Here is a 14,328-nt window from a genome sequence, read left to right as displayed (position 1 = left end):
AACTCACTTAATGCATAAAAATGTCCAAACGAACCCTGAAAAATCACAAAAAATAACACAACACTCCTGTTGTTCTATGTTTACACGAGAAAACATTTGAAAGCAATAAGAGGCAATGGATATCGTTTCGTCCCCAAAGTTGGGGTGTTCCCTACCGTAACCATCATGCTTGTTGTGAGAAGCTCTGGTTTGTGAGAAGCATATACCCAAACCTACCCCAAATGGGACAAAACATTTACCACGCCATGTTCATGCCGCTCCATGATAGCATGCCAAGTTTCATGAGACGAGTTTTGGATTTACTAGAATTTAAAAACCAGGTATCTCAATGTTTGCGGCCGAGAGACGGTGGCAGGGTGTTTGGCATTATTCCCATTTCTTGCATGGGACCTGAGCATGCACCCAAGGACAACGATTTGATTTTTCAACCAATGTATATGCACTGGAGCATGTGCATGTAGTTCAAATTTGAATTATGCACATAAATGCATTGAAAACTCACTTAATGCGTAAAAATGTCCAAACGAACCCTGAATAATTCCAGTTCTCTTATGATCACTGCAGATATAAGGTCTAGCAATTCAAACACCATTCATGGCCGTTGTGACGCCATTATGTAATTCAAATCAAGACGAAAAATCAAGTAGATCCCACACAGTTTATTATAACCAACCGTGTGAGATGCAACACAAAATATCTTGGAGCACCGTCGGAGTATAGTACGCATACGGCTTACGCGAGAAGATGCGGCGGCTACAGTCCACAGCCCGCTCTGAATAAGGGACCGTGTCTGATGACACTTTGCGCGCCAGTTTTTTGGCTGAAGCGATTCCAAATTTTTGGCTTCCGCGGAAATATCTACCTCCCCGCCCCCTCCACCTCACCAAAAGCCACATTTCCCCTGTTTCCACCTTCCTTTCCAAGTTGAAACCATCACTCCTAGCTTGCAGCGCCGCCGCCTCCTCACCGGCGACCCTCCTTCACGCTGCTCGGCCTCGCCTATCCAGGCCGGTAATCCACACCCGACCCCCATCCTCCTCCTCCTTCCACATCCCACATGCACCGACCACCGGCGCGAGCGCGACACCTTCCACCCAAATCACCGACCCCTCCACAAAATAAGCGCCGGCCTAAGCCATGGTGCACACAGTATAGCCAGGACCTCAAGGAGCATTTGGCAGCGGAGAAGCAATGTTATATTGTGCAATGTGGTGCTCAGTTAATGTTTGGTTCATTTGTTGTGGTGTTTAGTTAACTGCTTGGTTCAATTCTGCAATGCGATGTTCAATTGTTGTGGCTGCATTCTGTTATTGTATACCATGTGAGGAATAAATCGAATTTGGTTGTACTAAATACATGAGAAACAAATACAATTGCTAGATTTCCAAGTTGTTAAGCATGCTTTGTTTGGTTAACTGCCTGATCTTCTATTAGGAGTATGTTATATTGTGCAATGTGCTGCTCAGTTAATGTTTGGTTCATTTGTTGTGGTGTTTAGTTAATTGCATGGTTCAATTCTGCAATGCGATGTTCAATTGTTGTGGTTGCATTCTCTTATTGTACACCATGTGAGGAATAAATCGAATTTGGCTGCACTTAATACATGAGAAACATATACAAGTGCTATATTTCCTAGTTCTTAATCATGCTTGGTTTGGATAAATGGGGTTTCCATGTGGCCTGAATTAATCTGATGAATCTGCAATGTGCTTATTTTTCATCAACATATTTTACTGATAGCATGTGAACCCTTACTTAACCTGATGACTAACTACCTTATATGTGTTGCAAGGAAACAATGGGAAGCACTGAGGTTTACAAGATGGTACTAACTATTATACCTTGCCTTTTTGTATTCCTTTGCCCCATTTCCAATATAGAGAAGATATTTATGCACATCCTTGTTTTCAGGCTTCACTGATGATTACCTCTCAAACCACCTCTGTAGTCAGGAGGCGAGGAATGTTTACATACAACACCCACGGTTCAATATTGAAGTGTTCCTGAAGAGGTCGAAGGATGGATGGTCAATCATCCATAGGCACTGGCCTAAAGATGCAAAGACCTTCAACATGAATGAAGGCTCAATATTTGCCTTCCGCTTCAGCAGTTTTCCAGATGAGATGCATCTCTCTATGTATCATCTTGATGCTAATTTTGAAAGGTTCTAGATGTTGCATGCGAAACTTGTTGCTGGTGCAGTTGTGTAATGGGGTGGCTGAGTGCTGAAGCTATATCATGTTGTACTATGATGTATTTCAATTATGAAATCCTCCTTCCTTAATATGGAAATGGAATATATTATGTGCTTAATATGAATGTCAATTAGATTAGTAAATGGACTATTAATAATAGGGCAATTATCTTGCTAATTGGGTTTTCCTATTGCAAACGGTTAATGAGAAAACACCGTGGGCGATGACCTCAAGCAACGCACACAGTTTCTAGGAATAAACCGTGTTGGATCAATGAACAATCACACACGACATTCTCTTGAAAACTGTTTGCGTTACGCCACCTTGCGCAAACGTTTTCCTTGGAGTGACTGTGTGGGATGTATATACGGACGGAAACGTTTAGCGGTGACTGACTGTGTGGGATGTACTTACGACCGGAAATGATTTCGCATGTATAATTGTATTTTTTGAGCACTACTAGACGTATTTCTATATTTGAGTGCTCGGCGGTCGCACACGACCTCATTTTGCCGAGCGTGTGTGCCAGGACGACATATCCCCGACGGTTTCTGGGTCGTGTGGGAAGGACCCCCCTATCACCCACACTCACTTGGTGACGGTTCCAATGCCGTCGATGAAAGGGGTTAAAAACCATTTGTTTAGGACCGACGCCTACCAGTGCTAGTAGTCATGCTATGCTCATGTGTAATGTTATGCTTATGCTCGTCGGTCTGCCATGCTCATTTGGTTAAATGCTTCATTGTGGTTATGCTCGTTGATTATGTTGCACCCCCATGCTTATGTTGATAGCATGCTCATGCATTATAGTTGGTGCATCATATTTTATTATGGCTCACTCCTTGCATTCAAGTTTAACCAGATAATAATGAACTTGAACAACTATTGGCTGAGTCATGGTGCCACCAAACCGAGCTGACCAGTGCAACTACATTTGCCTTTTATGGGAATGCCCTAATGCGGTCTATTGTCATGCCTCCCACCAGTGCCTCCAATGAGGGAAGGTTAAGGGCGCGTGCTACCCTGATCAGGTAGGTGGACATAAACCTTGTGTGCCCGTTGTTGTTGTACGGATCCTTGTCCCCGTTTGGGACCATTTATGTTTTGCCATGACGGTGGCCGGCCACGTAGGTGGAGGATGTCACGAGTTGACATCGGTGCCACCCAGGACTTAGCCCAAAGGGGAGTTTGTCGGAGTAGCTGGGAGAGTGTGATTGCAATAGATCGGTTTTGTCGGAATGCCGTTGGTCCACCCGAATGGGAGTGCAAGGCCATGGGTTCCGTGGTGTGACCTCTGCAGAGTGTGTGTTTAATCTATCGAAGACAACAATAATAACTTGATTAATAATAACCCTGGTTCGATGATGAGAAAGAGATTGGTTGTGATCGAGAGAGGATCACGGAGGTATCATGGATACCGAAGTTGGTTTATCTTTATTTGATCGCGAGATGATCGCGGAGGTATCATGGATACCGATGTTGGTGAGTTGATGCATGAGATGGTTACGAGGTAACCGCCGAATAAGAGTAAGTTGGTGCAGGATGTGGTTTACCTGTTGCATGTAGTATCATCATGTTCATATGCTCATGTCATGTTCTAGCCATATCATGTTCAGTTTGTTTATGCTAGGTATCATGTTCATAATTGCTTTAACCTGCTAATGCCATGCTGTTGTCTGTCTTGACTGCTTTTGGTTAATTGTGAGCTTGCAAGTACATTCAATGTACTGGTCTGGCGTGTCATGCCAGTTTGCAGGTCGTGCCTGGATTTCTTGCTTGTTTGGTGTGGTTCCTGTGTTCGCGAGCTAGGTTAAACCTTCCAGCCAGAGTCCCTGTGGATTGGAGTCCATCATCGTCGTTCGTTGTTCCGCTTCCAGTAGAGGTTCCGCTGCCTAGAGTTGTTTTGCTGCTTGCATAGAGCAACTGTGGTTGGCGTACCATCACCGTGCTGGTGTTATTAATTGTAATATCAGAGGCCTTATATTTGTATTCGTGTTGTAATAGAGAGCTGGCTTGTTTTATGCTAAGCAGTGCCATATTCCAGAAGACTTGACCTCTATCTCTGGGCTGGAATATGGGGCGTTCCAGTTTCTCTGAGCCGGGGTCCCACATTTCATATAAAGAGCATTGAATACTATGTGAAGTTTGATTCCTTTTGGTGATATTAGAGTCATGCTAGTGAGTTATTGTGGATTGGTAAAAATACTTGTGTTAAAGTTTGTGATTCCCGTAGCATGCACGTATGGTGAACCGTTATGTGATGAAGTCAGAGCATGATTTATTTTTTGATTGGCTTCCTTATGAGTGGACGTCGGGGACGACCGATGGTGTTTTCCTACCAATCTATCCCCCTAGGAGCATGCGTGTAGTACTTTGTTTTGATGGCTAATAGATTTTTACAATAAGTGTGTGAGTTCTTTATGACTAATGTTGAGTCCATGGATTATACACACTCTCACCCTTCCACCATTGCTAGCCTCTCTAGTACCCTGCAACTTTCGCCGCTGCATTAAACCCACCATATACTTTCCTCAAAACATCCACCATACCTACCTATTATGGAATTTCCATAGCCATTCTGAGATATATTGCCATGCAACTTCCACCTTTCCATTTTATTATGACACGCACCATCATTGTCATATTGCATAGCATGATCATGTAGTTCGCATAGTATTTGTGGCAAGGCCACCGTTCATATTTTTTATACATGTCACTCTTGATCATTGCACATCCTAGTACACCGCCGGGGGCATTCATATAGAGTCTTTTTTTCTTGTATCGAATTGTAAGTCTTGAGTTGTAAGTAAATAAAAGTGTGATGATCATCATTATTGGAGCATTGTCACATGTGAGGAAAGGATGATGGAAGCTGTGATTCCCTCACAAGTTGGGATGAGTCTCCGAACTTAATAGAAAATAAAAAAGGCCAAAGAAGCCCACAAAAAAATGAGAGAAAAGAGAGAAGGAACAATGTTACTATCCTTTTTCCACACTTGTGCTTCAAAGTAGTACCATGATTTTCATGATAGAGAGTCTCCTATGATGTCACATACATATACTAGTGGCAAACTTTATTTATAGAACTTGGCTTGTATATTCCAATGATGGGATTCCTCAAATTGCCCTAGGTCTTCGTGAGCAAGCGAGTTGGATGCACACCCACTTAGTTACTTTTTGAGCTTTCATACACTTATAGCTCTAGTGCATCTGTTGCATGGAAATCCCTACTCACTCACATTGATATCTATTGATGGGCATATCCATAGCCCGTTAATATGCCTAGTTGATGTGAGACTATCTCATTCTTTTTTTCTTATCCACAACCACCATATTCTATTCCACCTATAGTGCTATATCCATGGCTCATGCTCATGTATTGCGTGAAAGTTGAAAAAGTTTGAGAACATCAAAAGTATGAAACAATTGCTTGGCTTGTCATTGGGGTTGTGCATGATAAAATACTTTGTGTGATGAAGATGGAGCATTGCCAGACTATATGATTTTGTAGGGATAACTTTCTTTGGCCATGTTATTTTGAGAAGACATGATTGCTTTATTAGTGTGCTTGAAGTCTTATTGTTTTTATGTCAATATTAAACTTTTTTTTGAATCTTATGGATCTAAATATTCATGCCACAATAAAAAAATTACATGGATAATTATGTTAGGTAGTATTCCACATAAAAAATTCTGTTTTTATCATTTACCTACTGGAGGACGAGTAGGAATTAGGCTTGGGGATGCTTGATACGTCTCCAACGTATCTATAATTTTTTATTGTTCCATGCTATTATGTTATCTGTTTGGGGTGTTTAATATGCATTGTTATGCTATTTTATATTATTTTTGGGATTAACTTATTAACCCAGAGCCCAGTGCGATTTTCTGTTGTTTCCTTGTTTTTGAGTTTTACAAAAAAGGAATATCAAACGGAGTCCAAACGAGATAAAACTTTACAATATTTTTTCTTGGACAAGAAGACACACGTAGGACTTAGAGAGGAGTGATATAGAGTCCCGAGGGATCCTCAAGCCCTCAGGGCGCACCTGTGGGCCCCTCTGAGCTCCTCTAACCCTAATTCTTGGCCTATAAATTCAGAAATATTTCCCAACCAACAGAAGCGTCCACCAAAATACTTTTCCGCCGCCGCAAGCCTCTATTTCTGCGATATCCCATCCTGGGGCATTTTCCGGCATCCTGCCTGTCGGTGCAACAAACCCTGGGTCTGTTGCCCAGACTTTGCACAGGCACGAGAACAAGATTGAAGCACCAGCCCAAGTTAGAGTACAAGGACCCAAGAGATTCGAGGTACCAATGGCAGATCAGAGAGGCCAAGAACGAAGCAAGGAAGCAGGATATCATTAAGGGAAAAGCCTCCCTTGCCGGGCAGGTGAGCCCGGCAAGGGGCGAGGCCACCTCCAGAAGCAGACAACCAAGACACCTCGGTAGGGCTTACCGGGGCTCACGGAGGCAGAACCACCTCACCAACCACTCCACCACGACGCTCGTCGTCGATCAGTGCGGTGTCAAGCCGCAAAGTGATTAAGTGGCAGCCATTCGCCACATGGTAGCCATTTCCTACAGGAGAAACCCACAGATGACACCCGTCCTACGACGTGTCAAGAGAACAGGTGCAAAGCTAGCAAGATAGCCCGACAAGCCTTGCCGGGAAACCAACGATGTGATGTTAAGTGGTGCATTTAATGCGCCCTGTCAGCCTGCAGAGTTAGGTATGATAGCACTGTTTTCTATCTTATCTGGGCGTAATGACTACTTTGCCACTGTGGTTACCCCTTGATCTATAAAAGGAGGCCCATGGCAACCGTAGAAAGGGTTAGAAGATTGGATAACTCACACCCCCATACGCGCATAGTCACTGCTGCCCCAAGGCAACCCTGTCGGGCAAGTGTACTATGCTAACCGCCACCTTTTCCACCATCAATCCACCAAAGCAGGAGAAGGTCTTTACGCCTCACGGCAGCCCGAACCTGGGTAAATTGCCTGTGTGATCTCTGTCGTGGTGTCCCACGCTCCTCTGCTCTTTGCGCAACGCGTCGCCCCTGCCGAACCAGCAAGGGACCTCCTGGTCCTATAGGTGGCCGTGGTTACCCGCGACACTTCTGGAGGGGGATTCGATCACGGAGGGCATCTACATCAACTCTATTGCCTAACAGATGAAGTGTGAGTAGTTTACACTACACCTACGGGTCCAGAGCTAGTAGCTAGATGGCTTCTTCTCTCTCTTTGATCTTCAATACAATGTTCTCCTTGATGTTCTTGGAGTTCTATCCGATGTACTATTGTTTTGCGGTGTGTTTGTCGAGATCCAATGAATTGTGGATTTATGATCAGGTTATCCATGAATATTATTTGAGTCTTCTCTGAATTCTTATATGCATGATTTGATATCTTTGTATTTCTCTTCGAATTATCGGTTTGGTTTGGCCAACTAGATTGGTTTTTCTTGCAATGGGTGAGGTGCTTAGTTTTTGCTTCAATCTTTCGGTGTCCTCACCCAGTGACAAAGTAGGGGTAGCGAGGCATGTATTGTATTGTTGCCATCAAGGGTAAAAAGATGGGGTTTTCATCATATTCCTTGTGTTTATCCCTCTACATCATGTCATCTTACTTAAGGCGTTACTCCATTCTTATGAACTTAATACTCTAGAAGCATGCTGGATAGAGGTCGATGTGTGGAATAATAGTAGTAGATGTAGGCAGGAGTCGGTCTACTTCACACAAACGTGATGCCTATATTCATAATCATTGTGTTGGATATCGTCATAACTTTGTGCTTTTCTATCAATTGCTCGACAGTAATTTGTTCACCCACCGTATTATTTTCCTTCAAGTGAGAAGCCTCTAGTGAAACCTATGGCCCCCGGGTCTATTTTCCATCATATATTTTCAGATCTATAAACCAAAAAACCCAAAAATACCTTGCTGCAATTTATTTACTTTTATTTTGTTTTACGTTTTATTAATCTTTTATATCTATCTCTATCAGATCTCATCCTTGCAAGTGACCGTGAAGGGATTGACAACCCCTTTATCGCGTTGGGTGCAAGTGTTTGATTGTTTGTGCAGATGCATAGATTGGAGACTTGCGTGTATCTCCACCTGGATTCATACCTTGGTTCTTAGCCGAGGGAAATAGTTATCTCTACTTTGTTGCATCACCATTTCCTCTTCAAGGGAAAAACCAACGCAAGCTCAAGAAGTAGCACAAGGTAGCAAGTAGCAAAAGTGAGCAAAAACGGTATTGCAATGCTTAAAAACAAGGCCTAGGGTTCATACTTTCAGTAGTGCAAAGTCTCTCAACAATGATAACATAATTAAATAATATGGCCATCCCTCAACATGCATCAAAGAAGCACTGCAAAGTTTCTATCAGAGAATATAGGACGAAAATGTGCATCAACCCTATGCATAGATTACCCCAATGTCACCTCAGGAATCCGCGAGTTAAGTGCCAAAACATACATCAAGTGAATCATTAGAACATCCCATTGTCACCACAGATATCCCATCGCAAGACATACATCAAGTGTTCTCAAATCCAATACGTAATCCAACATAGCGAAACCTTAAAGATCAAGACTCAATTCCTTGCAAGAAGGTGGAGGGGGAGAAACACCACATGATCCAACTATAGTAACAAAGCTCGCAGTACATCAAGATCGTGCCAAATCAAGAACACGAGAGAGACAGAGATCAAACACATAGCTACTGTACATACTCTCAGCCCCGAGGGTGAACTGCTCCCTCCTCGTCATGGAGACCATCGGGATGATGAAGATGGCCTCGGTGATGGTTTCCCCCACCAGCGGGGTGCCGAAATGGCTCCCGATTGGTTTTTCATGGCTATAGAGGCCTGCGGAGGTGGTACTTCTGATCTAGGGTTCTTTTCGAAGGTTCCTATATTTATAAGAATTTTTGGTGTCAGAAACAAGTCAAGGGGTGCATGAGGGGCGCGACTAGCAGGGTTGTGGACCCCTGGGGCGTGCCTGGCAGGCTTGTGGACTCCTCGTCCACTTCCTGGCTCAGCTCTGGTGCTTCGGGAGTCTCTTTTGGTCCACAAAAAATCACCGTAAATTTTCAGCCCATTCTAATAAATTTATTTTTGCACAATAAATGACACCACAGTAGTTCTGCTGAAAAGAGCGTCAGTCCGGGTTAGTCCCCAAGCTTAATTCCTTCTCGTCGTCGAGTAGCTAAATGATAAAAGAAAGAATTTATGAAGTGTGAATGCTACCTAACATATTTATCAATGTAATCTTCTTTATTGTGGCATGAATGTTCAGATCCATAAGATTCAAAACAAAAGTTTAATATTTGCATAAAAACAATGATACTTCAAGCATAATAATAAAGCAATCATGTCTTCTCAAAATAGCATGGCCAGAGAAATTTATCCCTACAAAATCATATAGTCTGGCTATGCTCTATCTTCATCACACAAAGTATTTCATCATGCACAAACCCGCTATTAGTCAAGAAATTGTTTCATACTTTAGTATTCTCAAACTTTTGCAACTTTCATGCAATACATGAGCGTGAGCCATGGATATAGCACTATCGGTGGAGTAGAATATGGTGGTTATGGAGAAGACAAAAAGAAGGAGAAAGTCGCACATCAACTAGGCAAATTAATGGGTTATGGAGATGCCCATCAATTGATATTGATGCAAGTGAGTAGGGATTGTCATGCAACTGATGTACTAGAGGTGTAAGTGTACGAAAGCTAAAAAGAAAACTAAGTTGGTGTGCATCCAACTTGCTTGCTCATGAAGACCTAGGGCAATTTGAGGAAGCCCGTCATTGGAATATACAAGAGCCAAGTTCTATAATGAAAAATTCCCACTAGTATATGAAAGTGATAAAATAGGAGACTCTCTATCATGAAGAACATGGTGCTACTTTGAAGCACAAGTGTGGAAAAGGATAGTAGCATTGTCCCTTCTCTCTTTTTCTCTCATTTTTTAATTTTCTCTTTTTTTCTTTTTTCTGTTTGGGCTCTTTGGCCTCTCTTTTTTGGGCTCTTTGGCCTCTTTTTATTTTTTAAGTCCGGAGTCTCATCCCAACTTGTGAGGGAATCATAGCCTCCATCATCCTTTCCTCACATGGGACAATGCTCTAATAATGACGATCATCACACTTTAATTTACTTACAACTCAAGAAGTAGAACTCAACACTAGAACAAAATTATGACTCTATATGAATGCCTCATGCATATGAGAACAATATGACAATGATGGTGTGTGTCATAATAAACGGAACGGTGGAAGTTGCCTGGCAATATATCTTGGAATGGCTATGGAAATGCCGTAATAGGTAGGTATGGTGGCTGTTTTGCGGTACTAGAGAGGCTAGCAATGGTGGAAGGGTGAGAGTGCGTATAATCCATGGACTCAACATTAGTCATAAAAAACTAACATACTTATTGCAAAACTTTATTAGCCATCAAAGAAAAGTACTAATACACATGCTCCTAGGGGGATAGATTGGTAGGAAAAGACCATCGATCGTCCCCGACGGCCACTCATAAGGAAGACAATCAAAAAACAAATCATGCTCCGACTTCATCATAGAACAGTTCAACATATTTGCATGCTTCGGGAATCACAAACTTTAACACAAGTATTTCTACCAATCCACAATTACTCTCTTGCATGACTCTAATATCACATTTTCATATCTCAAAACAAATTCAAGGAATCAAACTTCTCATATATTCAATGATCTTCATGAATGTTTTTATTATATCCCTCTTGAATACCCATCATATTAGGACTAAATTAATAACCTAAGCAAATTGCCATACTATTTCTAATACTTTCAAAATAATATCAGTGAAGCATGAGAGTAAATGACAAACTACTCCAAAAAGATATAAGTGAAGATCAATGAGTAGTCAAATAATTAAGTAGCTATGTGAAGGCTCTCTCTCATTTAAGAATTTCAGATCTTAAGTATTTTATTCAAACAGCAATCAAATCCTAATAGAATAAAATGATGCTCCAAGCAAAACTCATATCGTGTGACGAATAAAAATATAGCTCCAACTGAGGTTATCGATAATGTTGAAGACAAAAGAGGGGATGCCTTCCGGGGCATCCCAAAGCTTAGTTGCTTGGGCATTCCTTGAATATTACCTTGGGGTGCCTTGGGCATCCCCAAGCTTAGGGTCTTGCCACTCCTTATTCTCCTCATATCGATATCTCACCCAAAACTTGAAAACTACAATCGCACAAAACTTAACAGAACTTCCTGAGATGGGTTAGTATGATAAAGACAAATCATTCACTTTGGTAATGTCAAGATAAGATTCATAATTGTTCTCATAAGCCATAGAAACTAGAAAAGAAGCAAACTATGCATTGAAAACAGAATCTGTCAAAAAGAGAACAGTCTGTAATGGTCTGAATATTAACCACACTTGAGTTACTCCAAAAATTATGAAAAACTAGAAAACCGTAGAAAAGTTGTATATCCATTAACTGTAAAAAATTCAGAATTTTTCGACACTCCAGTAATTTTAAACAATTCTGTTACTAGGCACAAAATTTTCTGTTTTTGCACAGAATCAAGTCAACTATCATCCACACTATCCCAAAGGATTTACTTGGCACTTTATTGAAACAAAAGCTATGAAATATGATTACTACAGTAGCTTAATCATGTGAACTCACAAAAATAGTAGGTATAAATATTGGGTTGTCTCCCAACAAGCTCTTTTTCTTTCATGCCTTTTTAGCTAGGCATGATGATTTCAATGATGCTCACATGAAAGATAAGAATTGAAACAGAACGGAAGCATCATGGATCACATGGAAAGCACATTTAAGTCTAACCCACTTCCTATGCATAGGGATTTTGTGCGCAAACAATTTATGGGAACAAGAATCAACTAGCACAGGAAGGCAACACAAGTGCAACTTCAAAAAATTTAATATAAAGAGATGAAACTTGGTATTATTGAGATATGTAACAGCATATGTTATGCTCTCATAATAATTTTCAGTAGCATCATGAATGAATTCAACAATATGACTATCACATAAAGCAATATTTTCATGATCCACAAGCATAGAAATTTTATTACTCTCCACATAACTAAATTTATTCTCATCAATAGTAGTGGGAGCAAACTCAACAAAATAACTATCACGTGATACTTGATTTGGGTAATCCAATTGAAAATTGAAATCATGATGACAAGTTTCATGGTTATCATTATTCTTTATAGCATACATGTCATCACAATAATCATCATAGATAGCAACTTTGTTCTCATAATCAATTGGAACCTCTTCCGAAATAGTGGAATCATCATTAAATAAATTCATGACCTCTCCAAATCCACTTTTATCAATATTGTGAAAAGATTCAACACCCTCCAAAACAGTGGGATCATTATTTCCTAGATTTGACACTCTTCCAAACCCATTTTCATCAATATAATCATCATAAGTAAGAGGTATGCTATCATCATAATAAATTTTCTCAACAAAACTTTGGGGACTAAAAATATCATCTTCATCAAACAGTTTCCCCAAGCCTATGGTTTTGCATATAATTAGCATCATGGATATTCAAAGATTTCATACCAACAACATTGCAATTCTGCTCATCATTCAAAGATTTAGTTCCAAACATTTTATTGACTTCTTCTTCTAACACTTGAGCACAATTTTCCTTTCCATAATTTTCACGGAAGACAATAAAAATATGAAGCATAGGAAACCTCGATTCCATTTTCTTGTAGTTTTATTTTATAGAATAAACTAGTGATAAAACAAGAAACTAAAAGATTCAATTGCAAGATCTAAATATATACCTTCAAGCACTCACCTCCCCGACAACGGCGTCAGAAAAGAGCTTGATGTCTACTATGCAACCTACTTCTTGTAGACTCGTGTTGGGCCTCCAAGCGCAGAGTTTTGTAGGACAGTAGCAAATTTCCCTCAAGTGGGTGACCTAAGGTTTATCAATCCGTGGGAGGCATAGGATGACGATGGTCTCTCTCAAACAACCCTGCAACCAAATAACAAGAGTCTCTTGTGTCCCCATGTGACAGCCTAGATTTTGCCTTCTCTCTTTTTTCGGACATGCCTTCTCTCTTCTTCCGGACTTGGTTTTTACCGTGGTTTTTGCCCTGACTTGATTTGGAGTTTGGAACCATTTCAAATGGACTTGTCACTTGAGCATATCCTTGACTTTCACCCAAGTGACCTATCTACTTTATTCCTCTAATAAATCCCCAAAAATAATCAAATGGATATTTTTATAAAAGAAAATATTCATTTTTCTCCGTGAAATTCAATTCAGAAACGTGTGCTCCAAAGCAACCCCAATTTTTCTTGCCCAGAAAAATCTGAAATAATTCCTGAATATTCTTAGAAGCTTAGCGCACCTTCCCATGCAAAATTATTGCATGACTTTTTGGAATATTTTTGCTATAGAAAATCATTCTCTTCTGGCCCAAAATTCCTGTTTGTACAGCAAGTACATTTTCCATTGAGCTTTTGGCCCTGATCTTTCTTGAGCTTAAACACCCTCCTAAGAAACCCTAAACCCCAGGAGATCAGCCCTAATGGCCTTCTAGAAGGTGGCTTAACTTTGCGACCAAGTTTCTGGTCAGAAACTTGCCAACTTGGTTAAGTCAAATCTGGTCGGCCTAAGCATGAGCTATCACCACTCCTAGAGTAAACATTGCATGGACAAACGCGTAGAAAAGGTTTGGCTGCGCTTGAGTGTCGTCTTGGCCATGCCAGCTTGGTGACCACGCGAAGACACGACGCTTGGCAACGTCTCGACGCGCTCTGGCTGGCGCTTTCCTCTATGTTTCGCGCGTGCTCGTTCTAGCGCTCGTCGACGCCTGCCGCGCCGCACCTACAGCGTCGACCCATCACCCTTGACTGCTCCCTGGCGCTCGCTGATGCCGGAGCCGCCGCAGTAAGCACGGGCGCGTCATGGCCAAAATGCCACAGTACGCGCATGCGCTTGTCCACTTCCTCCACCACCTCCTATGCTCGTCCGCAAGCGTGGGCAAGCTCCTGCGTTGACGCTGAGTGGTTGCCCCGTCGCATTGGAGCTTCTCGTCGCCATTTGCCGCGTGTCCAGAGA

This window comes from Triticum aestivum, chromosome 3D, assembly GCF_018294505.1.
Source record: "Triticum aestivum cultivar Chinese Spring chromosome 3D, IWGSC CS RefSeq v2.1, whole genome shotgun sequence".
Taxonomy (NCBI): domain Eukaryota; kingdom Viridiplantae; phylum Streptophyta; class Magnoliopsida; order Poales; family Poaceae; genus Triticum; species Triticum aestivum.
Note: the sequence above shows the minus strand (reverse complement) of the source record.